We start from the raw sequence: 26,404 nt of genomic DNA, 5'->3' as shown, positions 1-26,404 counted from the left end.
TTCGTCTGGGGAAGTACCCCAAGACTTCTTCAGGTTTACGGCAAGAATGAACTGAGATTATAATCCCTCTGCCGGTTGCACTTCCTTCCCGGCTGGCGAAGGAAAGTGAGTATTTTTCAATTAAGATTTTGGCTGGTGTGGAGACCAAAAGTTGGAGCCGGGAGAATAGGCTGTCTGAGTAAGAGGCAGCCCACTGAATTCAGTGCGCCATGTTCGCGCCCAGCGACGTTCAACCAAGTGTGTGCACCTGTAACAGCAAGTGCGCTGTGTGCATCATGCCTTCAGAACGGAGACCGCAAACAGCAAAGGGGCAGAACTTCTCCTGCAGTTTCTTCAGTTCTTCTCCTTGGCAAAGGTTCTTCTTGAATTCCAGAAATGATCTAAAAGTCTGGGCCCCAGTTTTTATAGCACAAATTTCTTTGTTCTCTGGTGGCAGAGAAGCTCTTTGCCCAGCCAAAACCAATTCAGTCCTCTCTGGGGCAGCTTCCTGGCAGGAGACGGAGACAGCATTGTCCAAGACAGACCAGGCACATTCAGGTGTGAAAGAAATCTCCTCTCCCTACTCTGAATGCAGCCCAGGTCTATTTAGCCTGCCCTGTCTCACCCTGGAAAGTCAGTACACACCTCATACCCCAAGGGGCTGTCTGAACAGAATGCACATCACCAGCCCCTGTCATTTCAAAGCCAGACAGTCAGGTGTGTTGAGAACAGCAGAGGGAAATCTGAGAGTGGGGTGCGGGCTGCGAACGTGCTCCTGAACTGTTGAATTGGTGGACAGCTGTGAAACCACTTATATTATTTTAAACGGAATGTGATAGGACTGTGTTTTTACTTTGTATTGCAGGCATTGTTTTAATAATATTGTAATCGCTCAAAACTCTGGGCTTTTAACTTACTTATTCTCCTTTGTCCTGTGGAGCACTTCTCCCGGCTCCACTCCTCTGGTGCGCGGCGCCCGTCCGTGCGAGCGGGTCCGCCCACCCTCTTCCGGGTAGGTTAGCGGTCTAGTGCCTGCCTCTGCTACCCATATAACACACGCTGCTGCCGGCGGTGCGCCAGAGGCAGGCCTAAGGCAAGCCCGTCTGCGCCCGTCCGCGCCAGGAACGCGCCAGAAGCCATGCCGTTGGGCGCCACGCATGCTGTACATTACACTCGAGAGAGGCTGTTGGAGCTAAAGGTGAGGAGCCACCCTCAGTGTATCCCCTTGCACGGGCATGATGATACACATAAGTATCTGTGCCCGGGCTGTCATTACTCCATGGCCAGGGAGGCCAGTGACGATGGAGCGGGGTTGGGTATTGCCCCCTGTAGGACTGGGGAAAGCAACAGGATGGGGGCTGGACCGGTGACTGGCCCCTATGACACGCAGACTCGAGCATTAATCCCAGCCTCACGGGCAAACTTAGGGAACCACTTGTTGGGGATTCTCCTAAATGCACTTTCCGTGACTAAACATAAAGTAGAATTGGAACTGCTGTTAACGGCTCATTCCCCTGATCTGGCCTTTATTACAGAAACGTGGACCAATGCGGCCTCCTGCCCGGACTGGGACACGGCTCTGCCCCCAGGCTATGCGTTACACTGTTTCGATAGAGAGGAGGGCAGGGGGGGCGGCTTAGCTATCATCTATAGAGACCATCTGAAGGTACAGATCACGGTGGTTGAAAACTTGTACGCAGAAGCAGTACAATTTAGCATTTTTTCTAAAGATATAATTGTCTCCCATGGGCTTCTGGTCTATAGACCGCCTGAACCACGGGTCGCATTTTTGAGGGCGCTGCAAAACCATTTGGAGTCCTGCACTAAGTTTGAGCCTTATATTATCCTTGGGGACATTCATTTCCATTTGGAGGTCACGAATCACTCGGACACTGCCAGATTGCTGGATAGTATGGAGGGATATGGACTTCAGCAGCTGGTTTCCGACCCGACCCATACGGGGGGACATACTCTAGATGGTCTATTCTCTAGCTACCCTGACCTTCTATATCTTGGGACGGAAGCCCTCCCATGGACTGACCATCGGGCTGTGCTTTTTAGTGTGGGAGTTAAGACCAGACCCACAGGGGGTCCGCAGAGACCTGTCAGAATCATGTTTAGGAGATGGAGCAAAGTCACACATTCATCCCTTTTCGAGGCGTTGGGTACCCCCCCTCTACCCTTGACACTGATAATGACACAGCCACTGCTCAGTTTACGGACTGGATTACTAAGGCTGTTAACCAGGTCGCCCCCTCCAGGTAGCTACTCAGAACAGACGCGCACCAGGTGCCCCTTGGTATGGCCCGGAGTTGAAACGTCTTAAAGTTGAATGTAGGCGGCGGGAACGGTTATGGAGAGGAAATTATGACAGGAACTGTAAGCAAGCCTATGGTCAGGCGTTGTCCAACTATAAGCTTGCTATTCAGAAGGCTAAGAGGGACTACTTCTCTCGGAAAATCTCGGAGGGAGGGAACTCGACGAAGGAACTGTTTAAAACAGTATCTTTTTTTAGCAAATCCCCAGCAGACGAACCAGTTCAAACCGGATCAGCTGTTCTGTGATCAGCTAGCTGATTTCTTTAAGAACAAGGTTACTACCATCTATGACGATCTGCTAAATACCGTGGGTCCCCCGTCTCCTCAACAGGAGATATCTAGCTGCAGCCTGTCAAGCATTCCTCCCTTATCCAGAGAGCAGCTTAGGACAATATTAGGTTCCATAAAATCGGATGCTGCATCAGATCCCTGTTCTCCCCATATCCTACACCAGGCTACCGATAAGATCATACCTACTCTCACGGCTTTGATTAATCAAGTACTAGCCGCTGGATCCTATCCAAGCACGTGGAAAACGGCGAGTGTAAAACCCCTTCTGAAGAAGTCCTCGCTTGACCCCTCGGAATTCACCAGTTACCGTCCTATTTCCGGCCTTCCTTTAGTGGCTAAAATCGCCAAGAAGGCCATAAACCAGAGTCTGATGGAGTATCTTGATAACAATGCTATACTGGATAGGTCCCAGCATGGTTTCTGACCTAGACACTCCACGGAATCGGCTCTTATAACCACAGCGGAGGGTATCCGAGCTGCAGTGGATGGAGAGGGGCGAGCGGTGCTCGTCCTTCTGGAACTGTCCGCTGCGTTCAATACCGTCAACCATGAGGTATTGCTGCAGCGTCTAAAGGGGGTCGGGATTGTGGACCGTGCTTTGGCCCTTTTGGCGTCCTTTTTGGACAATCGTACACAAAGTATACAATGGGCTGCACTACATTCGGCCAATTTTTCCCTACCATGCGGTGTCCCACAAGGGTCGGCCTTATCTCCGACCCTTTTCAACATCTATGTCAGATTATTGGCTAGTCTGGTCCGACAACATGGCTTCAGGTTGGTGTCCTATGCGGATGATTCACAGATAGTAATATCAACTGTGGATCACCCTGACCAAGTAGCGGCCAAGTTTAACGCTTGTCTTATTGACGTGATGAATTGGATGCGCCTGAGCTTTTTAAAAATCAATACTGAAAAGACTGAAGTGATGGAGTTTGGAAAGGCCCCTCAATCTGGTGGCCTTCGGAGGCCGGGCAATGCCCTCTCCCGGTCACTAAGGTCAGGAACCTGGGTGTGATCTTTGATGATAAACTAGATATGTCTGCCCAGGTCAACAGCGTAACTTCATCATGCTTCTTTCTCCTAAAAACCTTGCGGAAAATTTTCCCGTATATTCCTCTGGCGCTCCAGAAGACTGTGATGGCCGCTTTATTCATGTCCAGACTGGACTACTGCAATGCCATGTTTTTAGGGATGGATAAGTTTCAGGTGGGAAAAATCCAGTCCTTGCAGAATGCTGCGGTTCGGGTTATTCTGAACCTGCCCAGGGGTTGTCCCACCTCTAAAGGTAGGAAATCTTTGCACTGGCTTCCGGTCCAACAAAGGATCGAGTTTAAGGCTCTCTGTTTGGTTCACCGTGCCCGTTTTGGGGGTAGCGCAAATGATGGAACTGATAGATTTAGACCCTATTTCCCGCATCGCGCTTTGCGGTCTGCCAATCTAGGCTTTATCTGTACTTCCAGATTTAAATTTGCAAGATGGGGTGGTCGCTCATTTGGCACGTGTGCAGCAAGACTATGGAATCACTTGCCTGTGGAGATGCGACTGCAACCCAACTATGCCCTTTTCAGAAAAATGTTGAAACATCGTTTATTTCAGGTTCAGTAATAATCCCGCTTCGCCTGCTAATCTCGCACAACACAGCGCCAAGACACCTTTTGGTATTCGAGCACTCTACAAGCTTCTTTTATACTTATACTCAATACACAAACCTAGTAAGGGCACACTGGATGGCTAAGCAAGAAAATATCCACTTTCTCAGGCATACCAAACTCCACTTTACCATCTTGTTCCCATGGGCAGGTATACTTATGAGATGCTATAAGTAAACTCCCCATTCTATCCTATGGGACAGATTGCCTTTCAATAGTGAAAAATTAAATTGGCAGTATTTCTCTATCAAGACATATCCTATATTTCACCTACACTGCACCCTGCCCACAGGGGTAGCTTGGGCCTACCTTAGTGGTGACTCACATGTAAGAAAAGGGAAGGTTAGGTCTTGACAAGTGGGTGAACTTACCAGGTCAACATGCAGTACTAGAATGCACACAGACACTGAAATGGCAGGCCTGAGCCCCTTTTGCAAGGCTGCTTGTGTGGGTGGCACACACAGTGCTGCATGTCCACTAGCAGCATTTGGTTTACAGGCCCTGGGCACACAAAGCGCACTATACTAGGGACTTAACAGTAACCCAAATAAGCCAATTATGGCAACACAAATCTATGACAACAATTTACAGAGGGAGCACTTTCACTTTGGCACTGAACAGCAGTGGCAGAGTGCCCAAAGCATCTAGATCAGCAAAAGCAAAGTCCAACACACAGTAAAAACACAGGAGGCAAAGGCAAAAATACAGGGGAAACCCACACCAAGGATGCCATGTCTAACACATGTCCCCTCCAATTGGGAGTTCTCTTCACTGGCGTGGAAAAATCTGGACAGACCATCAGCATTGGTGTGTTCTGTACCAGGGCGGTGTTCCACCATAAAGTCCAAGCCCTGCAGGGAAATGGACCACCTCAACAGCTTTGGTTTCTCACCCCTCATTTGCATCAACCATCTGAGGGGCCTGTGGTCAGTCTGAACCTGGAAGTGAGTCCAAAACAAGTAGGTCCTCAGCTTCTTCAGTGTCCAATCCACAGCAAAAGCCTCACGCTAAAACGCACTCCAGCTCTGTGCCCGCGGAAGTAACCTACTAATGAAGGCTACGGGTTGGTCTAGGTCCTCCTCATTCAGTTGTGAGATCACAGCTCGCACACCTTGCTCTGAAGCATCTGTCTGCACCATGACTTTCTGTGAGAAGTTGGGTGCCTTGAGCATGGGCACCGTGTACACGGCAGATTTCAGGGAATCAAAAGCTTTCTGACAGGCGTCAGTCCAGTTCACTTTCCTGGGCTTAACCTGGAAGTCAGCTCAGTCAAGGGGGAGACAATGGTGCCATATCCCTTGACAAACCTCCTGTAATACCCGGTGAGGCCTAAAAAGGCGCTCATCTCTGTCTGGGTCGTGGGGGGTTCCCAAGCCTGAATGGTATCAATCTTTGGTTGTAGGAGAGCCACCTGGCTGCTCCCTACCTGGTGTCCCAAGTACACCACAGATCCCTGCCCGATCTAGCACTTGCTGGCCTTGATCATGAGGCCTGCCCTCTGCAGAGCCTTCAACATTTCCCAGAGGTGACACAGATGTTCTTCCCAATTGGCACTGAACACTGCGATGTCATCCAGGTAACGGACTAACATCCTCCAGCCCGACCAACACCCGATTGACCAACCTCTGAAACATTCTTCAACCCAAAGGGCATCACCCGGAACTGGTAGTGCCCCTCTGGCATTGAAGATGCCGACCTCTCTTTTGCCCCATCAGTTAAGGAAATCTGCCAGTACCAAGACGTTAAGTCGAACGCACTGAGGTACTTGGCAGCTCCCAGTTGATCTATGAGCTCATCAGCTCTTGGGAGGCGGTGTGCATCATTCCTGGTGACTGAATTGAGCCCTCAGCAGTCCACACAGAACCTCAGTTCTGGCGCTGCACTGGGTACGGCAACCTTTGGGACCAAGACCACTGTGCTTGAGCAAGGGCTGTTGGAGGGCTCAATCACCCCTAGAGCCAACATCTTGAAGACTTTCTCCTTGATGCTAGCTTCAACCCTGTCAGTCAAACTGTAAATGTTATGCTTTACAGGAGGACTGTCCCCAGTGTCCACATCATGGACACACCACTGAGTGACACCAGGGGTCAGGGAGAACAGAGCAGCAAACTGTCCCAATAGTTGACGGCAGTCTCTCTGCTGTTCAGGAGTCAGGGCGGGGGAGAGGTTTACACCGTCCACTGACCCGTTGTGCTCCTTAGCAGACAGGAGGTCAGGGAGAGGCTCAGTCTCTTCTTCCATTCCATCATCTGTCACTAGGAGCATGCCCTCTTTGGACCTCTCCAAGTGGGGCTTGAGGCAGTTCATATGTAGGACCTGCAAAGGGTTCCTGGGAGACTGCAAGTCCATCATATAGGTGACTTTATTCTTGCGCTCCACCACCTCAAATGGCCCAGTCCACTTGTCCTGGAGCGCACAAGGCTCCACTGGGTCATTACCCACATTTTCTGGTCATGCTGAAACTTGATCAAAGTGGCATTCTGATCATATCACTGCTTCATCTCTATCTGGCTGGCTTCCAGATTCAGCTGTGCGAGTTGTCTGAAGCGTTGAGTCTGGTTCCTGAAGGCCAGCATTTAGCCATATACATACTGGAGAGGTTTACTGGGAGCTTTTTCCCAGCCTTCTTTGACCAGACTCAGAGGTCCTCTTACAGGATGCCCATACAGAAGTTCAAAGGGACTTAACCCTAAAGACTTCTGCGGTACCTCCATGTAAGCAAACAAAAGGCATGGTAAGAGGATGTTCCACTTACACCTCATGGGTTCGCCAAGACACATAATCATGCCCCTCAGGGTGCGGTTAAATCTCTCAACCAGCCCGTTACCTTGGGGGTGGTGAGGAGTGGTGAACTTGTAGGTAACATCGCACTCATGCCACAGGTACTTCATATATCTGGATATGAAGTTGGCATCCCGATCGGATACCAACTCTCTAGGGAACCCAGCTTGGGAGAACATCCCCATCAAGGCTCAACCAACCATGGGGGCCGTCACAGTCCAGAGAGGGATAGCCTTAGGGTACAGGGAGGCATGGTCCATCAAGACCAGGATGAACCTGTTGTCCATGTCTGTCTTGGGGTCCAGTAGCTCCACAACATCGATGCCCACCCTCTCAAAGGGGGTGCTGACGATGGAAAGGCTCTTACCACTTGCCTGGCAAGTCCTACAGTTAGTGTCAGAATCCTTGCGCATTCGGGCCAGGGAAAGTGGGTGACAAGCCTCTCAAAGATCTTGTCCTGCCCCAAATGCCCTGCCAAAGGCACATTATGAGCCAGACCCAGTAGGAAGGCTCTGAAGCGCTGGGGTACTACCAGCACATGGGCTGACCCAGGCTCAGCAACCTTTGGCTCACTATACTGGAGACCATTCTCACACTAAACCCAATGGGGCCGATTCACAGAACTAACTTAAGATAAAATCCTAAACTTACTACTTTTGGTATTCACAGAAGTTAGGACTTTGTCTTAAGTTTGTCTTAAGACAAACTTAAGACACACTTAAGACAAACTTAAGACAGACTTAAGACAGACTTAAGACAGACTTAAGACAGACTTAAGACAGACTTAAGACAGACTTAAGACAAACTTAAGACAAACTTAAGACAAACTTAAGACAGACTTAAGACAGACTTAAGACAGACTTAAGACAGACTTAAGACAAAATCCTAACTTAAGTCTGTCTTAAGTCTGTCTTAAGTTTGTCTTAAGTTTGTCTTAAGTCTGTCTTAAGTCTGTCTTAAGTCTGTCTTAAGTTTGTCTTAAGTCTGTCTTAAGTCTGTCTTAAGTCTGTCTTAAGTTTGTCTTAATTGAAACTTAAGACAAAATCCTAACTTCTGTGAATACCAAAAGTAGTAAGTTTAGGATTTTGTCTTAAGTTAGTTCTGTGAATCGGGCCCAATGTGACCCAGACTGATCACCTCCTGCCTGGCTTGCAGCCTGCTGCCGCAAACCAACAGGAGCGGGATATTCCTGCTGCTCCTTGCAGAATTCCTCCCTGGAGTGGCCTCTTCCTGCTGCCAATGGGTCAGCTCAGGCAGGTCCCGCAGTTCGGCCACTTGCTCCCCTGTAGGCTCCAGGGCATTCCCTTCAAGGTCTGCCTCCTCCTGGAATGTGGGAACTTCTGGAGACGGTTTCCCACACCACCTGCCTCACCTCTTTTTGGCAGGCACCTGGGCCATTCTTCCAGGCTCCAGGACCTCTTGATTGTTCTTACCGGCTGCAATAGACTGAGTGGTCACACATGACCACTCAGGCAGACCCCACATCTCCAAAAGAGATCTACGTTCCAACTTCTTCCAAGGGGAACTCTCCAGATCTTTACCTAGCAGACAGTCAACAGGCACTGGACAGAGTGGTGGCAAAAAAAGACATAGCAAGTGTATGAGGAGTTCAGATGATGCCCACCAAGGCACAGTGGAGATCAGGGATGCACACATGCATGGGAGCTGAAAAGGTGGTGTATTCAGCCAGAAAAATATTTTAGAAGGTATGGGACTGTTGGAGGGCATTTTACAGCCAGGGGCCGGAGGGTACACACCCTTCTTGAGGGTGAGGTACGGTTCCCGAACATTCAGCCATTTTCTTAGTACACTCAGAGGACACTATAATATTATACTGAGATTAGCACATTCTTCTTCTACATTTTTGACAACACACCATGCACCCTTTTCAGATTCACACCTCTCTGGTATTCCTCAAATGAAGAACTATGGAAATACACGTATGTCCACCACCTCATCGATTTCATGTCGAACTTGCGGATTTTGATAAAGTGCTGTCATGCCTCGAGAGGCTGAGTTGTGTTGTAGACACTGCACTTCTTTCATCTATTCACATTTGTGCTAATGTTAAGGGTGGGCGGCAAATTACGTTCCGCTTGCGGAACTTGCAAAATTTCGGCATTTTCGCATTCCGCAGGGAACGCGAAAATGTCGAAACTTCCGCAATCCGCGGCGGAACGGAATTCGGGGGCATGAGGGTAGAGGTATTGCACAAAACGGTGACATCTTCCTGGATAAATGGGCAGGATTCATTCTGGCATGATGCTCCTGTCACAAAAATTAAACCTCAGCAGGAAGTACTTACAGATATAAATAAAGCAGGGGCCTGAGTTGAAGCTTAAATTCTGGAATGCATTAATCTGCAAAAAAAATTGTGAGCGTGGTGGTGGCTAAGCAGATGTCTGTTCTCCCCATTTCCACCCTGAAATGTTAGCTGTAATCCTTGATGGTGGTTTTTGCATCCTTCATTTTCTCGAGCGCAGTCCTCATGTAGAATTCGTGAGAGTGGTTAAGCAGATGTGCCTTCTCCCCATTTCCACCCTGAAATGTTAGCTGTAATCCTTGATGGTGGTCTTTGCATCCTCGATTTACTCGAGCGCAATCCTCGTGTAGTTCCTGTGACAAGGCGGCTCCTTCTCCTTGTCTGCCTCAGAGACCCTGCTCTGACCCTTTATAAACAAGAGGCATGTGAACTGGCCTAGAAGCCCCGCCCGTTTGGACCCGCCCCACACACACAAGCGGTATGCAACTTCCCGCCTTTTTCCCACTATGATGGACAGCTCACTCAAGGGACCCCAGCTCCTTTCGGCGCGGTGACAAAGTTACAGACACACATGGTCACTGGAGACAACTCTTCTGGCCCTTTACGCAGCTGTAGTGTAGGAAAAGGACTATACATTTACCCAACGAGGTAGCACGTACTGATTAGCCAGTAGAAAGTACTCCAGTTGAGTAGAGGTATTGCACAAAACGGTGGAATTCCGGTACAGCGTCTCACTGTCTGACCCTATCAAGAGGCATTGTGAACTTGCAAAGAAGCCCGCCTCCGAAATCTCTGCAAGCACGTGAAATTCCGCGTGTTCGCGGAGAATTTTTGCCGTTTCATGGAATTTTGCGAAAGGCAACTTCGCAAATTCCGCCCACCCCTAGCTAATGTAAGCAGCACATATTCTTTATGATGCAATCTTGCATTGTTGATGTCTGTACTTTACATTCACTGGGCATAATTCACAAACTGCATTTTGTAGTGCGTAAATCAGCGGTGGTGTCTTTATGGGGGCAGGGGAGCATCGTCCCCTCCGCACCCACTGCGAGCTGAAAAGATTTAATTGCCACTTTATTTTTTTCGATGTGCGTACTGCAGCAGCCAGCCAACTCCGAGCCCAGAGACATGCAGGGCGTGTCCTCTGCTGCGAATTGGAAGCAGAGGACAGGAGCAGTGGCTGGCTGGATGCTCCAAGGTGCCCATGCCACTTTGGCCGACTGTCTTGTACTGGCCAAAGTGGCATGCGCACTTTGAAGCTCTCCACTCAGCTGTCTAAGATAGCTGGGTGGAGGCCAAGCACAGGCCTCCAGTGCCTGAAGGATCGTCTAGCTAGCCAACTGCATCCAATCCTGGCACTGCTCCCATGATGATTAACAGAATGAGAACAGTGCCTGGTTTGGTTAGAGGAGCTCAATTTCTACAGCAGATTCAAAGTGGAGCACCGAGGAGGATGTGCAGCCGTAGGTAAGGACCTTTTATTTTATTTATTTATTTAGAAGTTTAGTCTAGTTGTGTTTTTTCTACTTTTGGAGGGAGGGTGTATTTTATTTTGTGGGAGGGGTGTTTTACTGTGGAGTTTTGGAGGGAGGGGTGTTTTATTTAGTTTTTTGGGAAGTGGTTGGTCACTTTACTTGCCTCACCTCTTTCAAAGGGTACCAGCTGCCCCTAGCATAAAGTGGCACTTCAGTAGAACTACTTACAACAAAATGCAATTCACAAACCTACAAGTGGAAATTTTCACCTTGACTATCTTTTCTATGGGGGGATCTCCACACATGAAAAATTGCTACTTAGGGGTCGATTCCGATCTTGTAAGGAAAGCATCCCGAGCGAATCGGATCCGGAATGCTTTCCGTATGACTCCGAACTCTGGAGTCCGACCAAGCGAGTACGATGCATCTGTGTGCTGATGGACTCGGTTCGCTGGGATTCCCATTGAACTCTATGGGAGCCTGTATACTGAACACATACACAGGCTCCCATAGGAACAAGCATTGGCATAGCCAATAGGTCTCGCATTTGGGACCTTATAAGTGTTTGGTTATCCAGCACAATATCCTTGGTGCAACAATATCAACTGTTGCATGGCTAAACACTTATAATGTCCCAAAGGCGAGACCTATTGGCTATGCCAATGCTTGTTTTTGATTGAGAGGTATGCAGAAGCATTGTTCTGGACATCACGTTTTAATGTGCAACTTTCACACTGAGTTAAAACTCTCACTCAGACTACGAAATATATAGCAGGAACGTGTACCTTAAAAAATTAAATCCACATTAACACCACATACAGCTAAGCATTCTCCGATACACCAGTCTGTGTTATTTCAAAGTCATGAAATGATCAAGCAGAAAGATACTGTGCCTTTTGCAGGAGTAGTGTGCACGGTAATGCACGTTTTGAAAAACACCCCCTTTCAAAGTATGTGTTGTCATTTAGATGGTTATGGCCTCTCATGACACCGAAGTGAATGTGTCACATCTAAAAAATGTCACCAAAGCAAAACCTCTGGTACCTATGTGTACTGTGCTTTATTTTTTTGATTTGGTAGGAGGGGAAGTCACTTCTTGTTGACCACGCAGCTATTCAACAAAACCATAACTGTAGCACATGTGCTTGCCCTCGCAAGCACATAATAAATACACTTATGGCAGTAGATTTTCAGTAAGGGGTGTAGGTCCACGCTTCGGACAAGTAAAAAGGGGCCCACTTCTTTATGTATTATCCCTTAACTCACGCTAGATAGATTAAAAGAGCACCCACCTCAGATTTTTGAGACTATTAAAACTTGCAAAAACCAACACAAACCCGAGCATGTACTGTTATCGTCTTGTTAGTGCCATATTCTATTTTTGCTTAAGTGGAATATCTTAACTAACAGTGAGCTCAGGCGTTTTATTCCTGGGCGCTGGCGTTGTAATCCCAACTGAAAACATAGTCCATGGATGTGGATGTAACATGAATCGGTGCTTGTTCTGGGTTCTCCTTCCGTGTAGGACATGTCTGAAAGCCTGGGTTTATAATCTATTTCCGTTCAACTCCAGGCGCACTGTCCTTTCCTTTTGAGAGTGCAGGTACCCGGGCACTGCTAAAAGGCAAGTTAAACACGGACACATACAAAGACTTAAACAATGTTGCAAAGTTGATTCATTTAGACATAGTGAGTTGGACATTATTGCAAGGGCATGATTAAACGCACTTCTTTACTGTAGCGGGTTATGTTGTACAAGTTACACAGTGCACAGCAGCACAATGCGGTTACTCGGCTTTTGCACCCCACAAAGGCCAAGAGACGTTTCGTATTCATCAGTATGGGACCAGGTAGGAGGAATAAACATTAGATTATGGTTTGTCTTCATGGTTTGACAGTTCACTTGATACGTAAGTGACTGAGCACCCGCTACACCAAGTATCTGACGCATGTTTAAGAGGCGCAGATATGCTTGTATAAATGGAGCCACCGCTTGGGAAGGCCGCCCTTTGAAAGTAAGGTACGACAGATGGGAAATAAGTCCATGGTTTCTTCTCAATTCGTTCACTTCTACCATAGTAGAGTGGATTGCTTTCAATGCAAATACGCCATAGAAAGTCATAGCTGCTTGTTTTGTTACTCAGCAAGTTAGACTTTGATGAGTTTTTTTATGCTGCGATCCTAGCTTCCCCGTCCCCACGGGCTTCGGTTGACCTTGTGAACAATGCAGACTGTTACATGAACGGCGTCAGTATAAGTTCAAAAGTTCAGGCTCAGTTCATAGACGGTTCATTTTGTCGACAGGAAGCAAGAGAAGCGAGTTGGAGAAGGGACAGGGCTTCACTTCGGGTCTGCCCGGCCGGTAAAGTGGATGGTCACTCAGTGCAATCAGATCGAATTTGCTTGTAGGGTCACAATTATAAACGTAAATCTGAAACTAATGTGGGCAATATTATAGAAAGAGAAGACACAACGTACACACGAAAAAACTTAAAGAACAGTTTGTTTTTGTTTTCGCCATAACCATGCAATTAAAAGGTTTAGGCAGGTATAAGTGGCATCAGAATCTCTTCTACAGCAAGCATCACGGCATCGGCGCTTTACTTTTAACATTAAAAGTAAAGCGCGGGTGCCGCGATTATAGTAAAAGTAAAGAAATAGATGTTTTTTTCTATTTCTTTACTTTTGCTATAATCGCGGCACCCGCGCTTTACTTTTAATGTTAAAAGTAAAGCGCGGGTGCCACAATTATAGCAAAAGTAAAGAAATAGATGTTTTTTTCTATTTCTTTACTTTTGCGAAAGTGAAAGTCATCACTGTGCTAATGACCCGTGAAAGACAGATGGCGGGCGGCAGCGCACGTACACGCGAGCGTGAATGCAAGCGCTAGGCCAGCCAGTAGCACTTTGAAAACTCACCTACTAAATGTCTCTCCGAGCCAGGGCATGAGCTGGGCTCAGCGAGACCTAAAAAGGGGTGGTCGGGGAAAAGTGTACACCCTGTGGCAGGCAGCCCATGGTGCCTGCCACACTGTGCATGCTTGGATTGGGAGGACCCATGGACACCCCCCGTGACCGATTCGGAGGGCCTCGGGTGAAGGGGGGCCTGCTACAGCCCCTGCAAGTCTGATTCTGACAGCTATTTCGTCTAGCTCAGACCGAGTCGATACGTCTGTCCAAATCGTGCATCATACTCGCTCGTTCGGAATCCGGCTCCATTGTGCTGCACGATTCAGCTATGAACGAGTTGTATGGACAGGATCGGGTTCAGAAACGATTCGGTCAACGCGGATGAGATCTTTCACATCGCACTTAGTCGTTCGGAACTCTGTACGATTCGGCCGGAAACAAGGGCTACGAATCGGATCCCGTAAAGCCAAATCTGATTCGGAAGCCATCCGAATCGGAATCAGGCCCTTAGTAGTAAATGTAGGATTGGGGGTATGCTGGGAAAATGGAAACTATCTACTGCAAAATGGGAGCATGTGAGGGGTTTAAGGAAGGACAGGCTACTGCAAACACCGACTCACAAAAGAGTAAGCAAATTGCTAGTCACAGGCCACACATCTAAAGTTACTACAGCCCCGAATGTGACAAAATAGTAGTAATATACTCCAGCCCAGCATTGGAGTAAATCAAACATCACACATGGCCACTCAGTGGTACTCCAACACACTCACGTACAAAATTAATGGAGGCAGAGACTTAAAAAGAAAATTACTACCCCCAGGAAATAATGCTAAATAAATACATATATTTCCACTTTTAAAATACATATACATATTTTGTTTAATGTATTTATATATATAGGCCCGTGAAGAAGGAGTTTGTTTAACTCCGAAACGCGCCGGACGTAGTGTCGACTGAATAAATCGCACTTTGGATAGAGGCCACGGCTCCAGTGTTTTTTGTATTCCTGGATTGTAGGAGACACGCATTGGTGATTTCTTTGGATAGATCTATATTTATATATATTCAACTTTCAAACAATTATTTTATATTAAAATATAATAAAGTTAATTGAAAATATAAATTAAATACAAATACACCTTTGTTAAAAAATTTAAAATGCATTTCAAATGATTCAACACATACATTTTAATAAAAATGTAATCTATATGAAATGAAAACAAAAACATTACTTGGTAGGGATTTTAAAAAAAAATCTTCTCTAAAAAGTCTATTTTTAAATGAAATAAACATATTTGAATTAATTATTTAATACAGATTTCATGTTCATGTGCTGTAACATTTTCTTTTCCACCTGTACTGTGTGTGTAGGATGCTTGCACCGCTATTGCTTTTTTAGCACGTGTTCTCTGTGCCAGAGAAGATTCCCTGTATGAAATGTTGTTGTTTCTGTGTGCTGATAAGACTTGCATTCCTCTTTTCAGTACTGATTGACTCTAAGCTCCTGATTACAATGCTGGCCAGACACTCTTCTGACCGGCACCGAGGCGGAAGCAGGACCGCCGAAAGCCCTGCTGCCATGATTATGATGCAACCGCCTTCATGGCGGTCACAATGTTTATATTTTCTATTGAGGCGTGTGCAGCGGGCAAAATAAACACATTAAAAACATCCCTGCACTGTGTGCCAGGCATCATGCGTGGCCTGCCACATGGTGCAGTGATGTTTAGGGGGACACCATAGGTGCCCCCAGGCCCCATAGGGTAGGGCCAGGGGGGAGGGGCCCTGCTAGGCGTACCCAAAGTCACTCTTCACCTACGGGTAGGCAGAAAAGGACATTGTAATCACTACTGTGGTGCCTGAGCAGGCACCTCCCTCATTGTAGGGATTACTCACCCTCCAACGCATCGATGGGCTCTTTGAGCCCATCAGAAGCATGGCAAGATGCCTCCACCCACCGCATCGTAATGTGGCAGGCAGAAAACAGGGGCCGATGTCGGTGGGTCCACCACCAACAAGCTTTTGGTGTCGAACCCACCGATATTGTAATCAGGCCCTAGGTGTGTGTTTGAGAAGATTGAGCCGCTGCCCCTTATTAGGATCCATTATGTATATAAAGACACCTTGCATCGCTGTTGCTTGTGTTATACCTGCTCTGTGTGGAAGCAGCTGCACTGCTGCTACTCGTGCTCCACTTGTCATGCCTCTTCTGTCTGTTAGAAATAGTTGCGTGCCTTGAAGAGCATCCATGCGATTGAGTAATATCGTATAGCCATTCTCCCAACTGTACTTGTGTTATTTGTTTGAGTACAATTTAGCTGCTTATGTAATTGTCCTGTGTGTGGAGCTTGTACTATTACTGTACATGTCCTGTGTCTGAGGAAAGTATGTACCTCTTTTATGTTTCCTGCTAAGTGTGAGGGGAAACATGAGTCAGTGTGTGAAAGGCACCTTATTTCTGCCTCTGGTGTACCTGTTCAGGATGTGAGGGATGCATGCACTGCTCCTGCCCAAGCTGTATCTCTTTGATGTATGATGGAAACTTGCCCTGCAGCTGTCCACAATGTATGTGATGAAGCCTGTACTGAGGCTGACAATGCTGTACCTGATCTGAGTCTGAGGGATAATTAGACTCCTGCTGCCAGTGATGTACCTGTTTGGTGGATGAGCGTAGCTTGCATTGTTGCTGCTCATGCTATACCTGTTCTGTGAGAGGGATGCTTGCACTTCTGCTGCATGTGCTGTACCTGTTTGATGGATGAGGGTAGCTTGCTTTGCTGCCGCTCATGCTGTACCTGTTCCGGAGAGGGATGCTTGCATTGCTGCTGCCCATGCTATACCTGTTTGGTGGATGATGGTAGCTTGCTTTGCTGCCGCTCATGCTATACCTGATCCGTGAGAAAGATGCTTGCACTGCTGCAGCCCGTGCTGTATCTGTTTGGTGCATGAGGGTAGCTTGCTTTGCTGCCACTCATGCTATACCTGTTCCGTGAGAGGGATGCTTGCACTGCTGCTGCCCACGCTGTATCTGTTTGGTGCATAATCGTAGCTTGCATTGCGGCCGGTTATGCTATACCTGTTCTGTGAGAGGGATGCTTGCACTGCTGCTGCCCATGCTGTACCCGTTAGGTGCATGAGGGTAGCTTGCTTTGCTGCTGCTTATTCTATACCTGTTCCGTGAGAGGGATGCTTGCTCTGCTGCTGCCCACGCTGTACCTGTTTGGTGCATGAGGGTAGCTTGCTTTGCTGCTGCTCATGCTGTACCTGTTCCGGAGAGGGATGCTTGCATTGCTGCTGCCCATGCTATACCTGTTTGGTGGATGATGGTAGCTTGCTTTGCTGCCGCTCATGCTATACCTGATCCGTGAGAAAGATGCTTGCACTGCTGCAGCCCGTGCTGTATCTGTTTGGTGCATGAGGGTAGCTTGCTTTGCTGCCACTCATGCTATACCTGTTCCGTGAGAGGGATGCTTGCACTGCTGCTGCCCACGCTGTATCTGTTTGGTGCATAATCGTAGCTTGCATTGCGGCCGGTTATGCTATACCTGTTCTGTGAGAGGGATGCTTGCACTGCTGCTGCCCATGCTGTACCCGTTAGGTGCATGAGGGTAGCTTGCTTTGCTGCTGCTTATTCTATACCTGTTCCGTGAGAGGGATGCTTGCTCTGCTGCTGCCCACGCTGTACCTGTTTGGTGCATGAGGGTAGCTTGCTTTGCTGCCGCTCATGCTGTACCTGTTCCGGAGAGGGATGCTTGCATTGCTGCTGCCCATGCTGTACCTGTTTGATGGATGAGCGTAGCTTGCATTGTTGCTGCTCATGCTATACCTGTTCCGTGAGAAGGATGCTTGCATTGTTGCTGCCTGTGCTGTACCTTTTTGGTGCATGAGGGTAGCTTGCTTTGCTGCTGCTCATTCTCTACCTGTTCCGTGAGAGGGATGCTTGCTCTGCTGCTGCCCACGCTGTACCTGTTTGGTGCATAATCGTAGCCTGCATTGCGGCCGGTTATGCTATACCTGTTCTGTGAGAGGGATGCTTACACTGCTGCTGCCCATGCTGTACCCGTTAGGTGCATGAGGGTAGCTTGCTCTGCTGCCACTCATTTATACCTGTTCTGTGAGAGGGATGCTTGCACTGCTGCTGCCAGGGCTGTACCTGTTTGGTGCATGAGCGTAGCTTGCATTGCTGCCGCTCATGATCCCTGTTCTGTGAGAGGGATGCTTGCACTGCTGCTGCCTGTGCTGCACCTGTTTGGTGCATGAGGGTAGCTTGCTTTGCTGCTGCTCATGCTATACTTGTACCGTGAGAGGGAGGCTTGCCCTGCTGCTGCCCGTGCTTTACCCGTTTGGTGCATGAGTGTTAGACCTGGCATCATTGGCATGAGTCTCTCCTCCATTTTTTTCTGTTTGCCTCCTCTGTTTACGATGTTTTTGCTGGATTATTGCTTTGGGCACTGTGCCACTGCTGATCAGTGCCACAGTGCAAGTGCTCCCTATGCTAAATTGTTACGTTGATTGGTGTTACCATGATTGGCTTGGTTGACTTACTGTTCAGACCCTAGTCTAGTGCACTGCGCGTGCCAAGGGCGTGTAAGTTAACTGCTGCTGGTGGGCTTGCAGCACTGGTTGTGCCACCCACAGAAGCAGCGTGCAAAATGTGTCTCAGGCCTGCCACCGCGGCGCCTGCGTGCAGTCCCTGACTGCCATGTCGACTTGGTAAGGAAACCTACTTGCCAGTCTCTAAACCTTCACTTTGCCACCTTTCAGACACCTCTATGGTAGGCCCTAGGGCAGGGTGCATTGTTGGTAAAAGGTAGGTCATGCCCTGATGTGTGTGGCATGACCTAATAGTGAATTACAGCCATTTTCGTTTTTCACTATTGAAGGGCTACCTGCCTCCAATAGGCCAGACTGGGCAGACTGATTATTAACTCCATTATAATCTATCTGACTCAGGGAGCATGGTAGCAAGTCGAGTTTAGTATCCCTGAACTCAGAATTTAATAACACACCCTTTAGGATGGATGGTTTTTAAATTCTATGTTTGAAAATAGCACTTTTAGAAAGTGGCTATTTTCTTGTCCAACTATCTACCGGTCTCTGCTGGTTTGGTGTGTGTGTCAGGGGCTGAGTGGCTCCAGAGGTCTGAGTGAGTCAGTGTGGGGTGAATGGGGCGTTTACACGTAGAGTGAGGGAAGAGTAGCCTGCCCTGCCTGACACAATACTGGCCCCGCCTCCTGCTGGGCGACTGATAGCCCTGCTCCTACCAGTGACAATACTGGCTCCGCCTCCTGCTGGGCGGCTGAGGACTCTGCCCTGCCCAGTGAATAGGCCAGGTGCCTCTGCCTGGCAACACCCACAACAAACCTGAGATGGTGGGAATCGCCCTGCTTGGACAAAGGGAACAAAGGGAAAAAGGGGTATAAGAGAAGGACCCCTGAACCAAGAACGCAGATCACTTCTGACAAGGAAACCTGTACCAAGGACAAGAAGCCTGCTGATCTAAGGACTTGCCTCCCCTTTCTGCCAGAGTGCTGTTTTGCTGTGGAGGAACCTGAAAGCTGCTTCTTTATTTTTGCCAAGGAACAAGGAGAGAGGAACTTGGTGTGTACTCTCTGAACACTTGCTAGGAAATCTCCAAGGACTGGAAGAGTGCCAGTCTCCTGCTGAAGTCACAGGGCCAAAGGACTTCACCATTTGCTGAATTGCTGGAAAGTGTTGTTTCCAGTACACAAGGGGAAATCTGCAGTCTCGACGCCGCCGACGCCGCCGAATCCAGCTCGACACCGTGAGTAACGGCTCCAGTGTCCCGAGCCTTCGACGCCGGCCGCCGGGCCCGATCGACGCCAGCAGCAACGCCAGTGAGCAGTGGGTATCGGCCCCGGCTCCAAGTGACCCCGTCTCGACGCCGGTATCGACGCCAGTGAGGAGTGAGTATCGGCTCTACCTCCAAGCGACCCCGTCCCGACGCCGCTGCTGATCGCATCGACTCGACGCCCTTCTCGACGCCGTGAGCGCTGCTCCGGCCCGACATCCCTCGACGCCGCTGCGGATTGACCCGACTCCGAGGCACGATCGACGCCGACCTCGACGCCGACATCTCGACGCCGTGGATCATCGTTTTCTTCGTTTCTCAAGGTACTGTACTTGTGGGGTCTGTTGCGACTCCAGGCTCGACGTAGCGCTCCTCGCGGTCGACGCCGAACCTTGGGAATCTTGTAGACTCGACGTCGTGTGACTCCTGTGGGGGTTACATTGTTGCCAAAGAACTGTGCAGAAGAATACTTTGCTAAAGAACTATTTGCCAAGAAGAAACCTTACTTGAACTATTATTTTTCCTTCCAAAGAGTATTTATTAAGACTGTGGTATATTTTTGTCGTTATTTGGTCTTGTGCTAAGCCTTATATAAAAATACTATTTTTATAATAACTTCTGTGTCGTGTCCATCTGTAGTGTATTCACTTTATTACTGTATGTGGTCATAAATGCTTAACACACTGCCTCTGAGATAAGCCTGTCTGCTCTGCCAAGCTACCACGGGGGTAGCAGGGGTTATCTGAGTGTGTAATCCCCTTTCCCTGACTAGAGTTGGTAGGTCCCTATTTGTCAGAAGTGTATACCTCTGCCAACTAGAGACCGCCGGTTCTAACAATGAGGGTAGCTTGCTATGCTGCCGCTCCTGCTATACCTGTTCCTTGAGAGGGATGCTTGCACTGCTGCTGCCCGTGCTGTACCTGTTTGGTGCATGAGGGTAGCTTGCTTTGCTGCCGCTCATGCTATACCTGTTCCGTGAGAGGGATGCTTGCACTGCTGCTGCTTGTGCTGTACTTGTTTGGTGCATGAGAGTAGCTTGCTTTTCTGCCGCTCATGCTATACCTGTTCCGTGAGAGGGATGCTTGCACTGCTGCTGCCCGTGCTGTACCTGTTCGGTGGATGAGGGTAGCTTGCTTTGCTGCCACTCATTCTTTACCTGTTCCGTGAGAGGGATGCTTGCACTGCTGCTGCTTGTGCTGTACTTGTTTGGTGGATGAGGGTAGCTTGCACTGCTGCTGCCCGTGCTGTACCTGTTTGGTGCATGAGAGTAGCTTTATATCATATTTTCACTGGCTGAATAATAGTTTCATCTATGTTGTTGCTTTCTACATTAGCCTATGTATATATAGATTGTCTTTATGCAAAAAACACCCCAGCAAAACCCAGTGAGGCTTTCCACATAATAGTTGTAGCTGCTGCGGGGTGGTCACATTATGGAAAAATACGTCCCTGAAGGCTCACTTTTGGGCCAATGTGGTATTCTCATTATTACTGTTTTTTAAAGCCCACCCTTGTGCTTCTGACGCCTCGCGCACGTTGTCTTGGTTTCCTATGAACACTCCTCTGCTTCCTTCCGTTGCTTGAGACCTCCATCCGCGAGGCCACTGCATGTCCACGTTCGATCACTCTTGCTGTCTCCTGCCCCGATCACCCTTCCTTCTTTTACAGGAGCCACGGAGAACAAGCATTTGCAATGCAATAGGTCTCGCGTTTAAGCGAGTTTGAGCTATTGACATTGCAAATGACAATGCTTTTTATTTTTGTTTTCGTTTTTAAAACATAAATAAAAGGCATTGTCATTTACAATGCCAATAGCTCAAACTCGCGTAAATGCGAGACCTATTGCATTGTAAATGCTTGTTGTAAGAGCTGCCAGTTGCTCGTGTCCTGTCATTCCTGCTGTTTAAATAGCACCATTTCTCGTGGTAGAACATGTTTGGACATACATGCCACGGGAAACCTAACACTGCAAGTCCCAGACCACAAGGTGACTCTGGCTAGAACTCCAGGATGAGCCATCAGTGCTCATTGTGTGCCTGCGTGAAGGCCAATGCTTCCCAGTTGGCCCCAAGGAAGAGAACTGGAAGGACGTTTACCAGTAGACCAGGCCTGCCCTCTTAGCACTGAAACTAGGCGCCTGTCACTTCTCTCTAGTATCATTGTCTGTAGGGAAGTCGCAGTTAAATCATTCAACTAGGCAGAGGTTTGCATGGCAGAGAGTATCAAACGGGTGCATTCTAATATTTCGAAGTATGCACCTTCTGTATACTGTCTGATCTCATATTAAAAAATAGAAATGAATACATCCTTTCTCATGCAGATAAATGCACATCACCTCTAACTCTGCATTCGATCACAAGAATGTTTCGCTAACCACAATGGGTCAACATGTATTCCTCATTTTCAGGCACACTCACGCATGCGCTTTGGATCAGCAAAGGTGATTTCAGAAGGCAGCTTAACATTTTGGGACTCATTTCGAGAATTGTAAACTTCCCCACGTATGTGCAAGTTATGGATGAAACATGAATTAAGGAGTCGATTTGGAGTTTCAGTCCTGTCCACCAAATAGACCGCCGGCGATTATCTTACAAATTCATAAGTTAGCTGAACATTGAATGCAGCAACGTACAGTTCAAACGAGAGGCACCAGAGGGCTGTAACAATCTGTGAACACAACTTCTTTTGTAAAAATGTTGACATAGAAACGTAAGACTCCGGCTGAAACAATGAGGGGTCGAAACTAAATGAAAGAGCCGGGAAAGGAACTTGCAGATAAAAAATGTCTGATGCGAATGTGATAAAATGAAAAAACTTGGAAAATACATTTACGAAAATGGATTCTAAAGTATGAAGAAAAAAAGGGCCAGACAGCAAAGTTAGTGAAATCTGTGTCGAGATAAAGTGCGAGAACAGAAAACAGAGAGAAAAGGAAAGAGGGACAGAGAGAGAAGAAAATAAAACGAGAGAAACAAAGATTGGGAAAAATATAGAGAGAGGTGGATAAATAGAGAGCAAAAGAGAGAGATTAGACAGAGAGAGAAAGAGTGAGAAGAAAAGATAGAGGGAGAGAAGGTGAGGGGGAGACACGGAAATAGCGACAGAGCGCGAGAGAAAGAGAATGGAAATCTAGCGAGAGAGAGAGAGAGACGTGATGATGATATCAAGTGACGTGGGCAGGAACAGGGTTCTAACAAGAGACAAAGCCCTTTGTGCACGTGCCAGGCAGGCTCCCACAGCCAGCAGTAACCAACCAGAATGGAGAGACACTGGTGTGAGATGCTATGACAACCCTCGTCTGTTGTCGGAGCTCGCTGCAATGAAGGAGTAATCGGGCTCAGCCATGGATTTGCTGCTATGGGAACACTTGGTTTCATGCAGCAGACAGGAATTATCGTATAAACACGCCACTTAGTAGGGAGAAAACAAGATGTATTATTAAGAAACATAACAAGGGCTCTGATTACGAGTTGAATGGAGCGTAAATCCTGTGCCATAGTCTACTCGGCTCAATCATGATGTGGGAGGTTCTTCCTGCACCCCGATTTCTCAGGTGTGAGCACAATGGACACAATTTTAACTGATGGATTTTGGTTCAATGCAGCCTGGTTCCGTTGCCTTACCTCCCACTGACCGCCATCCAAAGCACAAGGGGAGCATTCCCCCTGCCAAGCCACACCCTCCCCATCCCTCTCCTGCCCCTCCCCAGTCACCTCCCCACTCTGGCCCCCAAACACACCTGTTCCACCTGCTCAGAGCAGGTGCAAAATGTTTGTCTTAAACCTGAATTTCGAGCCGAATTCAGGCTGAAACAAAAACAGACATTTATGCCCTATTTACTGGAGTTTAACACGTACTTGGAGTAAATATAACTCCCCCATGGCCGAACTCTACAACATAACAAGGAAACTCTCCGGTAGGTACAGCAAGCCAGAAAGACCTGTTAAAGACAAAGCTGGGAAGACAATCATGGGTAACGAAGACCAACAACGAATACGGGTGGAGCACTTTGAAGCACTGCTGAACCAGCATGTGCCGCAGTCTCCACCAGACATACAGCCAGTTGACAAGGACTTGCCATCGACTGCAGCAGACCAACCAAGGTTGAAAGACGGCGAGCCATCAAACACCTGAGAAATCAGAAGGCAGCAGGACCCGACAACATTCCTCCAGAGGCACAGAAGGCAGACATTGAACCATCAGTAAACATGCTCTACCCCATGCTTGTGAAGCAGTTATTTTTATTGACATCAATGAAGTGCTGAAAAATAACAGCGAATACAGTGACATGCAAGTTCAGCATGGACCAATGTTAAGATACAAATGTTGATTGCAACATATGCACAAATAACAAACAATCCTAATTTATAAGAAAAGAAGAAAAGAAACGGGGGTAACAAAATAAGCCTAGAGAAAGAGGAAATTGATTGGAAGGATCTGGGAAGAGAAAAATGTGCCATCAGACTAGAAGCACGAATACCTCATCAAGATCTGAAATAAAGGTGACCTGAGTAACTACACAAACTACAAAGGGTTTGCTCTTCTGTCGGCCCCAGGCAAAATGTTCAACATAGTCATCCTAAACAGAATGAAGACACAACTCAATGCTCAGTTGTGAGATAAGAAAAGCTGCCTCCTGCAAAGATAGATCCTGTACAGACCAGATTGCAACACTGCGCATCATCATTGAGTCAATGGAATGGAACTCCACTCTATGTCAAATTCATTGACCATGAGAAGGCATTCAACAGCGTGGACAGAGAGACCCTTTGGAAACTCCTCAGCCACTACAATGTGCCAGATAAACTCATAAGAATCATCAGGAATGACCTGCAAGATAGTCCAAGGAGGACAACCTACAGAAGCCTTCCAAGTGAGGACCAGAGTCCAGCAGGGTTGTTTGCTCTTGCCTTTTCTCTTTCTGCTGGCCATAGACTGAATCATAAAGTCATCCACAGCAAAGAGAAGAAATGGAACCCAGTGAATGCCTTGAACACAGCTCAATGACCTTGACTTTGCAGACGACCTGGCCCTACTCTCCCATACCAATCTGCAATTGCAAGGGAAGACCGACAAGGTGGTAGCCACATCACCACAACTTGGCCTGAACATTTACAGGAGAAAAACCAAGATCCTGAACAGCCTGCAGTCACTGTTGCAGGCGATACACTGGAAGTGGTGTAAACCTTCACCTACTTGGGCAGTGTCGTAGACAAGCAGGGAGGCACAGACGCCGATGTCAAGGCAAGAATTGTAGTGGAGGCAGCATTTTACATACAAGGCTATGTTAGCATAAGCGTCTTAGATGTTAGAAACGCCATCTTGCCACTTTTGCTGCTTTTGCACACAACACTGCAGATAGATGCTATTATTTGAAAACTGCTTGCTTGCCTTTTCTTCACATGAGAACTGTCTGTTCTTCACATCCCTAGACATGCACGGCGACCTTGGTCTGAACATTGTGTGCAGAAACAGTCTAGCCATAACACGCACACAGCTGCAAATATCTGAAAGTCGAGAGCCTTTAATATTGCAGTTTGCATGCATTAGACACACATTCTGGAGAAGAACTTTTCCAGGCGCAGAGCAAAGCTGATCCTGTGATGTGATTCACCTAAGCGGATCTTTACGGTTCCCCATTCAAACCTAGAGACCTTCTATTAGTATAATAATACTAGCTCACTAGCGAAGGAAGGGTGGTTGTATTCCACTATCATTTGTAATATGATTTCTCCCTTCATTTTCTCTGGTATTGTAACAATGCTGATGGTTTTGATTTTAATCATTTGTCGGCTTATGTTAGCCAAAGTACTGCATCTTAGGACACGTAGTTTATAAAATAAACATTTTAAACTTTACTGTGTCTCTGATTACTCTTGTTGTGGACTGATATGAGAATAATAACGAACAGGTATTTCTGATTCCCACCATTCCTGAGAGTACTCTAAAGTCGCATGTTCTGGGTTGTCTAATCATTGGTAGCTTCTATATGGTATGAAGAGCGAATGAGACACTGATGCTGGTCGGATAGGGGTTCTGGGTACTGAGGTGAGCTTTTGGTACACCGCAATTCACTGAGGTCCTGGTTTCCTGCGCATGGTTCTGTGCATGAGCAGAATCCCTGCAACAGAATCAGCAAAGCAAGGGCTGCCTTCATTCAGCTGAAGAAGATCTGGAGCTCCAAGGACATAACGCTGCAAACTAAGATCGGGCTTTTTAACACCAATGTAAAATTGGTCCTTCTGTATGGAGCAGAAACATGGATGGCAACAGTGACCACCACCAACAATGTCCAAGCCTTCATCAACACCTGCCTGAGAAAATTCTCCAAATCTGATGGCCAAACACCATCACCAACAACAACTCATGGCAGCAGATTTTCCAACTCCCTGCTCATGAAGAAATCATGAAAAGACGCTAGGGCTGGATAGCTCACACCCTCTGCAAGCCCGCATCAAACACCACCAGGCAATCCCTGACCTGGAACCCCTAGGGGAAAAGGAAAAGAGAAAGGTCAAGAAACACCTGGCACCAAGGCCTCAAGGCTGACTGTCAGGAGATGGACTACACCTGGCGTCAGATTGCAAGAAAAACCCAGGACAGAGGTGGCCGAGGAGTCCTGGTTTATGGCCTATACCCCAGGAGTGGTAGTAGGCATACGTAAGTTGGAGTAAATATGTGTGGCGATACCCATCGTTAATGGAAATTCCGAGCAACCACAGTCTCAGCACATATTTACTCCTACCTCATAAGTGTCAAAAGGAAAGCCAATTCACTCTTCACCATAACCCGCTGATGATGTGGCACACACACTAATAGATGGGCCATCCAGTGAAAATAAGCTATCCACTTGTCTTTAACCACCCCTGTATCACTAACAAGGATCAAATCATGTTTCTGTGTTTGCTGATGTTTGGTTGTGTGCTA

Source organism: Triturus cristatus, chromosome 5_2 (assembly GCF_964204655.1).
Source record: "Triturus cristatus chromosome 5_2, aTriCri1.1, whole genome shotgun sequence".
NCBI lineage: Eukaryota > Metazoa > Chordata > Amphibia > Caudata > Salamandridae > Triturus > Triturus cristatus.
The sequence above is the reverse complement of the archived record's forward strand: the minus strand, read 5'-3'. Positions refer to the sequence as shown.